Source organism: Amblyomma mixtum, chromosome 7 (assembly GCF_055824585.1).
Source record: "Amblyomma mixtum isolate Tamu chromosome 7, ASM5582458v1, whole genome shotgun sequence".
Taxonomy (NCBI): domain Eukaryota; kingdom Metazoa; phylum Arthropoda; class Arachnida; order Ixodida; family Ixodidae; genus Amblyomma; species Amblyomma mixtum.
The window spans coordinates 73,300,343-73,312,995 of record NC_143018.1 but is presented as its reverse complement, the minus strand read 5'-3'; the positions used below and the strand labels follow the sequence as shown (position 1 = coordinate 73,312,995).

At 48.7% G+C, this 12,653-nt stretch overlaps 2 non-coding genes across 2 annotated transcripts; both read left to right on the top strand.

Moving 5' to 3' along the window:
* The first annotated feature begins 2,017 nt into the window (after positions 1 to 2,017).
* TRNAR-CCU (transfer RNA arginine (anticodon CCU)) lies at positions 2,018 to 2,089 on the top strand. The gene has a single exon. It is a non-coding gene; the product is annotated as a tRNA-Arg (tRNA).
* A 417-nt stretch (positions 2,090 to 2,506) lies between these two features.
* Positions 2,507 to 2,580, top strand: TRNAR-CCU (transfer RNA arginine (anticodon CCU)). Its single transcript has one exon. It is a non-coding gene; the product is annotated as a tRNA-Arg (tRNA).
* The last annotated feature ends 10,073 nt before the right edge of the window (positions 2,581 to 12,653 follow it).

Here is a 12,653-nt window from a genome sequence, read left to right as displayed (position 1 = left end):
CTGCACAGTTTCCAACTCAGCCGGCGAGAGCAGCTTCACGGCGCCCTTGACAGTCAGAGGTATGTACGCTCAGACTGACTCGAAACCGTTAGCGAACTACGAAAATCAGATGCGCGCACTTATCGCTGCTGTCGTATTAATGAGTGTGATTCGTACCGATGACCTCGTCCAGTGATGAAATTTACAGGTGTTACTTCACTTCACTTCACTTCACTTTAATACCTTAAAGGGGCTGCGAAACACTGCCTGCGGGAATACCGGCTATACTTCAGGTGGGTTCTTTATGTCACACAGATGCTGACTTAAAAAGAATTACAGGAATCGATGCACAGGAACGGCAGTTATTCAGTGAAGAAATTTCAAAATGCAAGCAAACAAAACGCTGCCCTCAACTCGATTTTGGCGGGGCTTCCCACTCCTATTTCGCTCTCCCAATGACGGCACCTGGCGCAACCAATCAAAACAGCCAGCCAGAGCACGTCGCGGAAGTTTGTACTCCATGGTTGCCTGCTCTCTGTGAGACTGGCAGCGTGGTTTCCATGCCAGAGCGCCCCTGGTGGTGTATTTTTATTTTACTTGCTTTGCAGGGCTTTTATCTAAGACAAACAAATTGTTTTTGTTGATCTAATATAAAACGCAGACAGGTGACAAAATGTGTCTCTATTTATTCACACAATTTGCAGGGTATTTACTGTTTGTCCGGTCATCAAGCTCGCGCCAGGTGATGTCATATCCGCTGCTAAAAACCCGCCACTGTGTGGCGACACCATCAGAGCCATGAACTTGTTTTTGGGAGGATATTAAAATATTAAAAAACGGAATGTACGCGGTATTACCGACGCTAATAGCACCATTATAACTCACTGTATGCAATCAACAGGCAAAACAGTTAACTAAGATTGTGTTTCTGGGCCCCTTTAAAGACCCTCGTTAGAGGGTATTACATAAGGGGTGGGGCACACAGAAATGAAAAACAGAATGACTAACAGATAAGTTGAAAGTTATACAAATATAAGATTATCACTGAGCAAGTACACGCGTGACTTCTTCGATGAACAATGATCGGCATGTGATAGCAGCAAGTTTTCGGGGAAGGCCGTTCCAGTCGTTCGCGGTGCGGGGGAAGAATGATGAAGAAAATGTTGTGGTGCGGGCGCGAGGTCGTGACACTTGCTGCTGATGGCCGGTGCGGAGGGAGATGCGTGGTGGTGGTGCGCAGATGTAGGGTTCCTGTCGCAGCTCAGAGTAAAAGAACTTGTGAAACAAACATAAACTTGCAATGTAGCGGCGATGAGCAAGGGTAGGTAGGCTGGACTGTGATTTGAGGGATGATATGCTGATATCAAAAGAATACGATGAATGAATGAATCTAGTTGCTCGGTTTTGAACTGCTTCAATTGAATTACTGAGATATGCTTGCTTTGGAGACCAGATGGGAGATGCGTATTCTAATTTTGATCTGACTGATGATTTGTATGCGAGGAGCTTGACATGCTGGGGTGCAGAGCGTAGGTGACGCTTTAAGAATCCTAGTGTTCTGTTGGCGGATGATATGATGTTTGAAATATGCGTATTCCATGTAAGATCATGACAAATATGAACACCAAGGTATTTGTATGATTGGACAAGATCGAGAGGAACGTTACAGCGTTACGGCGTCGTTACAGAGGAACGACGCCATCTTAACTCTATATAATTAACATGGTTGCAGCCTTAGCCAACTAATATGCCCAACTTTCCGTCGCGCCCTTACCATGCTGCCGTGAAACTCTATGTCTACCATAGAGTTTCATACTAAGAATACTAGAACAAAATCTGTCGTCGCGGTCTCCAGGAGCAAAAAATACGGAAGTTGAGCTTCCATTTTAATGATGACAGGAACGCGGCTCTCATCCCAGTTGGCTTCAAATCTTCTAGAGAATTTTTGTATTAATTTATATTACAGAACGAAACCGCGGGAATGCATTTGCAAATCAATGATTATATATATATATATATAGCAGAAGGTTTGACAGCCGTCGCCGTAGCTCAGCGGTAGAGCTCCGGACGCCTAATTCGGAGGTCGTGGGTTCGGATCCCACCGGCGGCACGTGGTTGTTTTTTCTTCTGCTTTTCTAATCAACTAGCTTTAAGCGAAAACATATTCAGTAATATAAATTGATCAACACCAGAAAATAAATTAATTAATTAAAAATCATCTGTGCCCCTTGGTTTCCGTGGCTGTTGGCTTCTCTCATATTTATAACGAGCCCCTCATTCCCCTTTCCACATCTGCTTAATTGCTTAACGAGGGCCTCGGTTCTGGCAGCCTTGATGCCTTAGGAGGCATAAGAGGGTTCTCACACAGCTTCCACCCTCGCCGTTCGATGACGTTCTACGTCACATCAGCGGTAACTCAGGACGTGCTACGTCCGCCGCTTAAGAACGTGGGTGGCGCTGGTGAACACTCCCAAGGTTAGGTTATTTGTAAACATAAATACCCCCGAAAGCAGAAGGTTTGACAGCCGTCGCCGTAGCTCAGCGGTAGAGCACCGGACGCCTAATTCGGAGGTCGTGGGTTCGGATCCCACCGGCGCAATGTGGTTGTTTTTTCTTCTGCTTTTCTAATCACCTAAGCTTTAAGCGAAAACATATTCAGTAATATAGATTGATCAACACCAGAAAATAAATAAATTAATTAAAAATCCCCTGTGCCTTTTGGTTTCCGTGGCTGTTGGCTTTTCTCATATTTATAACGAGCCCCTCATTCCCCTTTCCACATCTGCTTAATTGCTTAACGAGGGCCTCGGTTCTGGCAGCCTTGATGCCTTAGGAAGCATAAGAGGGTTCTCACCAAGGAGGTTATATTAAAACTTCTGGAGTGGAGGCCCCCTATGCATGCATGCAGAAACGGGTGAAGCCAGCCAGACCGACCGGCGGCCATATTGCCAGGGGCGAAAACAGGCCGTGGTGAAATGCGCGCCAGCAGGGAACGACTAATTTTGCGATTTTTTTTCGCTTCAGCCGCAAGATTAAGTGAGAAACATCTTCTGGTAGGGATGTTGCTTCTGAGGGCACTAAATTCGCTTGTATAGTCTCCCTGATTTTCGCGTGAATTTGCCTGAAAGGCTCTGGTAGACGATTTCTCCTGTTAACTGTCGCTGCCTTGGAAAGGTGATAATTTTCTCAATGAATCGCGTAAAGCATGTCGTTTCAGCTAACCATGCAATGAAACATTAGCAGTGATAGGACGGAAAATTACCTGACGAACATATACTCTTTACTGCAGGGAAGGACAATTAAGCGTTTACAGTTCTGTAATACATGGTAGGGTTCTCAAATATCTAAAACATGCGGAAAGAAACGAAAGCAACTGCAATGGTTGAGCAGACAGTCATTGCTGCCTGGATTAAGATCTGCCGTACATAGACCAGATCACCAGTACTACTGGCACCATTTGGCCCTGCAGTTTAATTTATGAATACCAGAACTGCTTCATGGTGCCATAATGCTGTGTATGCAGTTTGTGTTTCAATTTAAGCCGAAAGGTTGTTTAAACAGGAACAACAAAACCGCGCTTTACTTTCATTTAATCAGGGTTTATTCATTCTATTACAGGGTTCCATGGCAAATTAAGGTAGAAAGGCAAATATGAAAAGCAGCAAGTTACGGAAACAAAAACTGACACATAAAGAGCACTCTCAAGAAGAGCAATGCCGACTATCTGAACCTGGCGTATCTATACTGCATTGAGTAATGGATATATACACCAGAGTCACTGATTCTTAAAGATAATTAGTCTGGACAAGAGAGTGCGCACCTTCTCTTTGCAATTTCCTCGGTTCATCTCCTTAGCAATGTGATGAATTCTGACCTTCAGACAGAGTTCTGCAATTTTCTTGGACAGGTAAATATGGTTATCTAATGGGAAACATGATAACATGGCTCGGTTTACGCTCCATTCTAGCAAAATAAAGTGCTTAAAAATTGGCTGTGGCTTAGCTAAGCTTAAGCCTGGATATCTCGAAGCGAAAAGCTGCGGCAAGGCGGAGGAGGAGCCGCGCGTGTAGTGAATACGGTGCTAGCTGTCTTAGAAGGTTGCTTTAGAGACATGTACTGTGGCGTGCATTCCTCTCGGGTGTGCATCAAGATATGAGAGACAGGCATTTGCTTTCCTTAAAAGCGATTTTCATTTCATTTCATTTTCCTTAAGGCCCTTACGGCGCGCGGTTCCGGTGTCCACCGTGACATCACGCAGCTCGCGCATGCGCACCTCTGGCTTTTTCTCACGGGGCCCACGCTACGCTAGCCTCGGTGTTGACTAGCCTAGTGAAGCTTTTCGCTTCAAAAGCGCTATGTAATCTGCACAGTTGTGTTCGTGCACATGCAGTATGGTGTCGGGGGCGGTCAGGTGCGATCGACGAAGCCTAGTACACTGCTGCGCCAATACAAATGAAACGTTATTCCCGGCGCCTTGACGCGATTCGTACATCCAAATGCGACGCACGACCCCACCACTGACTATGCCGTCGCTTGCTGTCCGTTGAAGAAACAGTGCACTAGTACAACCGCAACAAAACACCACGGAGCCACTAAGCTACACGGCCGACGCTACGCGTTCTGGCTGTTTTCTGCCCCTGGCAACATGGCGCCGCGTCAGTGAGCGCCGGCTTCACTTTTCGAGCGCCCCCTCCACTCCAGAAGTTTTAATATAACCTCCTTGGTTCTCACACTGCTTCCACCCTCGCCGTTCGATGACGTTCTACGTCACATCAGCGGTGATATGTTTTGCCGTGCTTGTAGCGTGTCCCACCAGGCATCGGGTCCAGGAGCACCGCCGCAGTGCCGAAGAAGGAAGGAAACGTGGGCCGGAGACGGGGAGTAGGCGAAGTGAAGGAAAAACAACTGTATTTACATGGTTACATGATTATTTACATTATTTACATAGAGCGGGACTGAGAATGGCTCTCAGTGGAAGGGGAACGTCTTCGTCAACCGTAGTCGACTGGAGCTAGCAGGCTTTTTTCGGCCACACTCACGGCCGAGTTAAATATCGTTCGGTTTCCCCAGATCCCTGGCTGGGGAATAATGGTCGACGAGCACTGTCCAATCCGATGGACCGAAGGGGACGTTCTTGTTACCGCCCACGGCTGGGCAGGTGCGGGTTTTTCCACTCTCTCGCAGCTGGTTCGACGAGAGGGGGAGATGCTGACTCATCCAGCCCTGCGGGAAAGGAATCTCCCGAAGTCTTCCAGCAGGTGAATGAACTTGCTTCCCCGCCGATTGCCCAGAACGCGAGTCGGGGACACAGAATTCTTCAATTATCCGCCAGCGTGACCGGCGCCGGCACGTCGCCTCTGCTGTGGTCGCTCGGACAATACCTCCGGCGCGTCCCCGGCTTTCGCCGCTATAGTGGTCATCTCCGCTGTGGTCGCTCGGACAATACCTCCGGCATTCCTGCTACACTAATCCGCTCAAGGAATTTCGCTGGGGTTACTGCTGACAATGGCCCTTGAAATTCCTGCTACACTAATCCGCTGAGGCTCGGAGGGGCATTCCAAGCATCCCACTTCCCACCGCCGTCGCAGGGTTGTCGGCCTCGATGAATGTTCACGGTAGCTGCTTGATCGGGCCCACGTGGTCCGAAGTACAGTCACAACAGCACGTCCGCCGCCCGAAGAGGTCTCGTAGTGGTTGCAGCCAACGCTGCTGCGCGCAGAGAGCTGGAGTTGTGTCCGTTCGGCTTTTGGTCACAGCTGGGCCCAAAGGTTCTTCTTGCTTCGTTGACAACTGTAACGGTCTCAACCAGCAAGGTACACAGCCCAACAAGCAGAAAGCGCCAAACCGACTTTAAGAACTGCCAAGCTGTTTTCGGTCGACAAAGTCTGTTTAGAGAAATGAGCTGTCGCGTGAAATTTACGTCCTCCTCCGAAAGTTTCCAAGTTTGACCAAACCAGAATACAGAGAGCTTGTTTAGCCAAAAGGGAAAAATTTCCTAAAATTTTGGGGGGGTGCCGTAGCACGGTTTATGTCACAGAAAGCCACCGCCCGTGAGAGCACAAAGGGAAGGTGGAGCTGCTGAACACACATACAAAACAGACAAAAATGATTCCCGCTAAAGCAAAAAAAAAACAAAATACAAATTTGCATAGCGGAATAACGTCCGGGGAGTCAGGAAAGGGCATTACACGGGAAAGATTCGGCTGAGGCCATCAGCGTTGCCATTACTCGCACCTTTCGGCAACGCCCCGCAATGCCAAGCTCCAGAATTTCGCTCTCATTTTTGTAAGAGAGTTGAATGAACAAAAAAGAAAAGCTTTAAACTGAATAGGATTATTCCTCGAAACCGTCCAGAAACAGCGTTACGATTAGAGGAATTTACTGGTTCCTATTCTTCAGCCGCCCCCTGCGCGGCCGCGGTCCGATAGCTGCTCTAGCAGGTGCAACCGGACACAAGGCTAGGAATTTCAGCTTGGGACCCTTAACTGCTCCTCGTCCAAGTCTCGCCGTTCTGAAGTTTGGCTGACGCTCAGAAAGCAGAATGCGAGAAGGGAACGAACGAGTGCGAATGCCGTGCCAGCGTATCCGTCCCTCTCGGATCGGGTTCGTGCGTTGCGTTCTCTTGGCTTGTGTTCCCACGGGGCGGGTGCAAACTCTTGAGCACCGAGGTGCCAAATTGGGGCGGCCATGCGGTTCGGATTTCAGTCGAGCAGTCAACAAGAGCCGCACTTTCCCCTTAATTAACTCTTCCCGTTTGGCCACCTCTGTGCGCTGCCGCTCCGTGGAAACCCTCGCAGTTGGTTTGCGTGGCGCGTCACTAGCAATCGCTGAACCGTCACAGGTAAAGTCGCTGGCGTTCACCTCATCATCAGTTTGTAAAATTGCCTGTTCTAGCTCACCACCGTGAGAATTTATAAGGCTTACAGGGCCACGTTTGCCCTCTTCACCCGCGTGCTCTGCTGGCGCTGCGAATCCTGGAGCCTTCGAAATGGTAAGGACCTGCGCAGCATTATCTCCAAAACAAAGGCCTTTTTCTTTGGGCAGTATATCCAAGCGATTTGATAAAATCGAGGGATACTGCATAGGCAGGTTTTGGGAGACGGCTGCCTTGGTCAGACGCAGCTCGAGCGGGCTCTCGTTCGCGACGCGGGCAGTAAGTTGGTCGTGTTGGATACCTTTCCTATCCTTATACTGGCGGTACAGCAGGCCAGAACGGAGCTGGAAAGGTATGTTCTTCCGTGACACACCTATGTGACTTTGGTGACTCAAGTTGCGTAGAGATTGGTCTTTCTCTTGCTCAGCGGTGAACGTTTCTCAGTCCACACGAAGGAGTTCGAGAAAGCCATCTGAGTGGGGCAACACTAGATTCGTATTCAGTTCCTCACCTAGCCCCAGCTCATCCCTTGCGCCTACTTCGGAAGACTCACTATAGCCTGCACTATTGTCGGTACTCTTTACCCCTGTGCGATAAGTGAGTAAGTCCTGCGCTGGATCGTCATTAGGTAACGCGGAGCCATCACAGCTTAAGTCGCCGGCGTTCGTCTCATCGTCAGTTTGTAACAAAGCCTGCTCTAGCTCATCACCGTGAGAATTTACAGACTTCGGGCTTACAGGTTGAGGTTTGCCCTCTTCAACCACGTGCTCTCCTGGCGCCGCGACCTCACGAGCCTTCGAAATGGTGAGGACCTGCGCAGCGTTATCTCCAAAACAAAGGCCTTTTTCTTGGGGCAGCATATCCAAGCGATTAGAGAAAATCGAGGGATGCTGCTTAGGCAGGTTTTGGGAGACGGCTGCCCCGGTCAGACGCACCTCGAGCGGGCTCTCGATCGCGACGCTGGCAATGAGCAAAGACACGCTGGTTTCAGTGGAGCATAACTCATTTTCGGGTGTTTGGTCGCGAGCGGCTGTCGTTCCCTGATCGTTGAACTGATCATTGTTTCGAGGCAGCGCTGAGGCGCATTCCTCGCTTACAATAGAACTTGCAGTTGCCACTTTCAGCGCGCGACTGCTTTCTGGAGGACTACCTTTTTGCGCTGCGCCTACACCTATCTGGGTTGCAAGGACAATCTGTGCGGCATCGCGCTTTTCAGCTAACGCCGCGCTCTGGCTTGGAGCTCCACAGTCGCTGTCAGGTTTGCCCTCTTCAACTACGTGCTCTGCTGGCGCTGCGAATTCACGAGCCTTCGAAGTGGTAAGGACCTGCGCAGCGTTATCTCCAAAACAAAGGCCCTTTTCTTTGGGCAGCATATCCGAGCGATTTGAGGAAATCGAGTGATGCTGCTTAGGCAGGTTTTGGGAGATGGCTGCCTCGGTCAGACGCACCCCGAGCGGGCTCTCGTTTGCGACGCGGGCAATGGGCAAAGACACGCAGTTTTCATTCACGATTTTAATTTCACTTCGCGCCGAAACCTCCTGATTTAATGTCGAATTCCTCTCGGCGCGCTTCGCCAGTAAAATTTGCAACTCCAAACGTATTAAAGCAAGTTGCCTTTCATCGGCTTCCTTGAGACGAAGGCGTTCTTTTTCTATCCTGTCAGCCTCCTCCTTAGCGGCTTCCTTGCGGTAAAGGCGTTCTTTTTCAACCCTGTCAGCCTCCTCCTTAGCTGCTTCCTTGCGGTAAAGGCGTTCTTTTTCTATCCTGTCAGCGTCCTCCTTGCGTTCTTTTTCAACCCTGTCGGCCTCCTCCTTAGCGTTCCTGATTCCCTCCTGAATGACTTCCCAGGTCTCCCAAATTTTGTCACCCTCCTCCTTAGCACCACATTCCTTAATAGCCTCAATCAGCTGCGGCTTTCTGTGACTTTTCCTGGCCTCAATACCCAGCCTTTCACACAGCAACATCAACTCTGGCTTCTTTAGTTTGCTCAAATCCATGGCAACTCCCGAACGAGGACTTTCAACAATAAGCTGCTACGTGAAATGCTTAAGCGAGCACGTGCAGAAAACAATCTACAGGAAGTGATAAATTTCCAGAGTTATCAAGCCTGGCAGATTCTTAAAGAAAGTCAAGCGCTCACCACTGCTGAAGCCAGGACCAAGCGTGGAAGATCCCGCCGCTGCCAACCAGTTGATATGTTCTGCCGTGCTTGTAGCGTGTCCCACCAGGCATCGGGTCCAGGAGCACCGCCGCAGTGCCGAAGAAGGAAGGAAACGTGGGCCGGAGACGGGGAGTAGGGGAAGTGAAGGAAAAACAACTGTATTTACATGGTTACATGATTATTTACATTATTTACATAGAGCGGGACTGAGAATGGCTCTCAGTGGAAGGGGAACGTCTTCGTCAACCGTAGTCGACTGGAGCTAGCAGGCTTTTTTCGGCCACACTCACGGCCGAGTTAAATATCGTTCGGTTTCCCCAGATCCCTGGCTGGGGAATAATGGTCGACGAGCACTGTCCAATCCGATGGACCGAAGGGGACGTTCTTGTTACCGCCCACGGCTGGGCAGGTGCGGGTTTTTCCACTCTCTCGCAGCTGGCTCGACGAGAGGGGGAGATGCTGACTCATCCAGCCCTGCGGGAAAGGAATCTCCCGAAGTCTTCCAGCAGGTGAATGAACTTGCTTCCCCGCCGATTGCCCAGAACGCGAGTCGGGGACACAGAATTCTTCAATTATCCGCCAGCGTGACCGGCGCCGGCACGTCGCCTCTGCTGTGGTCGCTCGGACAATACCTCCGGCGCGTCCCCGGCTTTCGCCGCTATAGTGGTCATCTCCGCTGTGGTCGCTCGGACAATACCTCCGGCATTCCTGCTACACTAATCCGCTCAAGGAATTTCGCTGGGGTTACGGCTGACAATGGCCCTTGAAATTCCTGCTACACTAATCCGCTGAGGCTCGGAGGGGCATTCCAAGCATCCCACTTCCCACCGCCGTCGCGGGGTTGTCGGCCTCGATGAATGTTCACGGTAGCTGCTTGATCGGGCCCACGTGGTCCGAAGTACAGTCACAACAGCGGTAACTCAGGACGTGCTACGTCCGCCGCTTAGGAACGTGGGTGGCGCTGGTGAACACTCCCAAGGTTAAGTTATTTGTAAACATAAATACCCCCGAAAGCAGAAGGTTAGACAGCCGTCGCCGTAGCTCAGCAGTAGAGCACCGGACGTGTAATTCGGAGGTCGTGGGTTCGGATCCCACCGGCGCAATGTGGTTGTTTTTTCTTCTGCTTTTCTAATCAGCTATAGCTTTAAGCGAAAACATATTCAGTAATGTAAATTGATCAACACCACAAAATAAATTAATTAATTAAAAGTCCCCTGTGGCCCTTGGTTTCTGTGGCTGTTGGCATCTCTCATATATATATATATATATATATATATATATATATATATATATATATATATATATATATATAGCACAATAAGGTAAACGTACTTGGTTGCTAGTTTAAAATAAGATGCGAAATTGAGAAACGCTTCGTTTATTGGGAGTCGACGTTTCGGACAGAGCCTGTCCTTTTTCAAGACTGAGGTTACATGGTTCTTGCTATATATATATATATATATATATATATATATATATATATATATATCAGGTGTACCCCAGGGGTCTGTCCTGGGCCCGGGCTTGTTCCTTATTTATATCAATGATATTGTTACCCGAGATAGACCCTGCAATTGTAGTTAAACTTTTTGCAGACGATTGTGTTGTGTACACAACGGTCAGGTCACCACACGATCAAGAACTCCTTAACGCGAATCTTGGCAATACTCAGTGTGGTGCGAAAAGTGGGAAATGGCTCTGAACATAAAAAAAATGCTCTGTTCTTCGTGTCTCAAACAAGAAGCAAACATTAGATCACACATACAATATTGGCGGGAATGTAATTAACGAAGTATCAGCTGTAAAATATCTAGGAGTCACAATAACATCAATTTTAACCTGGAACACATGTTTTGTACCGCACGTAACGCTTTATGAGGGATTCGAAGAAAATTGGCGACAGCCCCAACACAGGTGAAGCTCACTGCATACAAATCCCTGGTCAGACCGATTTTGGAGTATGCGTCATGCATATGGGACCCCTACACCAAAACAAGTATAGATAAGTTGGAAAAGGTACAGAGAATGGCCGTCCGTTTTATTTGCAACCGTTACAGACGAATAGATAGCGTAACATAGATGGTTAATGTCTTGGATCTTCAGACCCTCCAATGCAGACGCACAGAATACAGGCTTAAGTCGTTGTGCCTCCTGTACAATAATAAGACGCAGATAAACAAGACTCTACCTTACCCCTGTACCTCGGGCTAACACACGCTTTAACCACGGGAAAATCTTAAAAGAATACCGGGCTCGTATCGATTCATTTAAATATTCCTATTTTCCTACGACTGTGTCCGACTGGAATAGGCTGCCTCAGAATGTTGTTGATTTTCCTGACGAAGTGGAATTCATTGCCGCTTTGAAAAGCATGCATATATGACTTTTTTGTATTTTTGGCATTATTCATGTGTGTTTCCCACTCCTGCTTGGACTCCAGAAGGAGTCTGCAGTATTCCTATATATATATATATATATATATATATATATATATATATATATATATATATATATATATATATATATATATATATATAATTTATTTATATATATATATATATCTTGTTTGGGGGACATGCCTTCCTGGCTGCCCTAACGGCGAACATCGAAGTTTGAAGGCCGCCTCATGCATGGCGCTGGCCTCCTGTAGTAGTTATAAGACTAAACGCTGTGTGGCGCAAGCTGTCCGTACCAAGGTGCGAAACGCCCCTTTTCATACTACTCTCCTTCAGACGATTCCTGGCGCAGTGCGTCCACTCAGTACCTTCGGAGCGGTTGGCTTTACCTTGCGACCATCCCGCCATGATGTTTCTGAGCCCTCGAAGTCGCTTTGTAGCCGCTGCTTTGTTACTTTATGCCGCATTCGACCCACGTTTACGTGGTATCCGAGCTGAGAAGTACGTCCGAACAACGGACCAACGCAATGGGGGCACGGCCCCGTCTCCGCGCGCACCAGAGATCCAGCCGTTCGCTTTCTCAAAGAACAGCGCTTTCGGACAAAGGGCGAGCGTCGGCTGCCTCGTCATCGGAGGCACGGGGCCATTCCTGTTTGAGTGGCGACAGAACGGACGGCTGATCGCCAACAGTGCTTCGAAGTACGCGAAGACGAAGTCGGAAGACCTCGCCACCGTGGTGATCGAGAAAGTGGGCGCTCAAGACATTGGGAACTACACGTGCACTGTAACCAACGCGTACGGCGTCGACAGGTACACAGCAACGCTTGTTGTACAAGGTAAGACTGGGTTCCACAGAAGGGCATTTATGTTGCATATATTTTGAGTAGTTGTAAAGCCCAAGTTACTTGCTTACACAGGTGAAAGTTAGTTGGATGAAATAAATGGGCTCGGCCAGGGCATCTAATGCGGAGGCAAGATAACAGCTGGTCCTTAAGGGTAACGGAGTGGATTCCAAGAGAAGGCAAACGTAGCAGGGGACGGCAGAAAGTTGGGTGGGCGGATGAGATTAAGAAGTTTGCGGGGATACGGTGGCCGCAACTGGCAAAGGACAGGGTTAATTGGAGAGACGTGAGAGAGGCATCTGCCCTGCAGTGGGCGTAGTCAGGCTGATGATGAAGATGATGTAGCGTGTCTCATCTAGTTGTTATGTGAAGTCTTCAAAGTACCAATTAAGAACCTAACA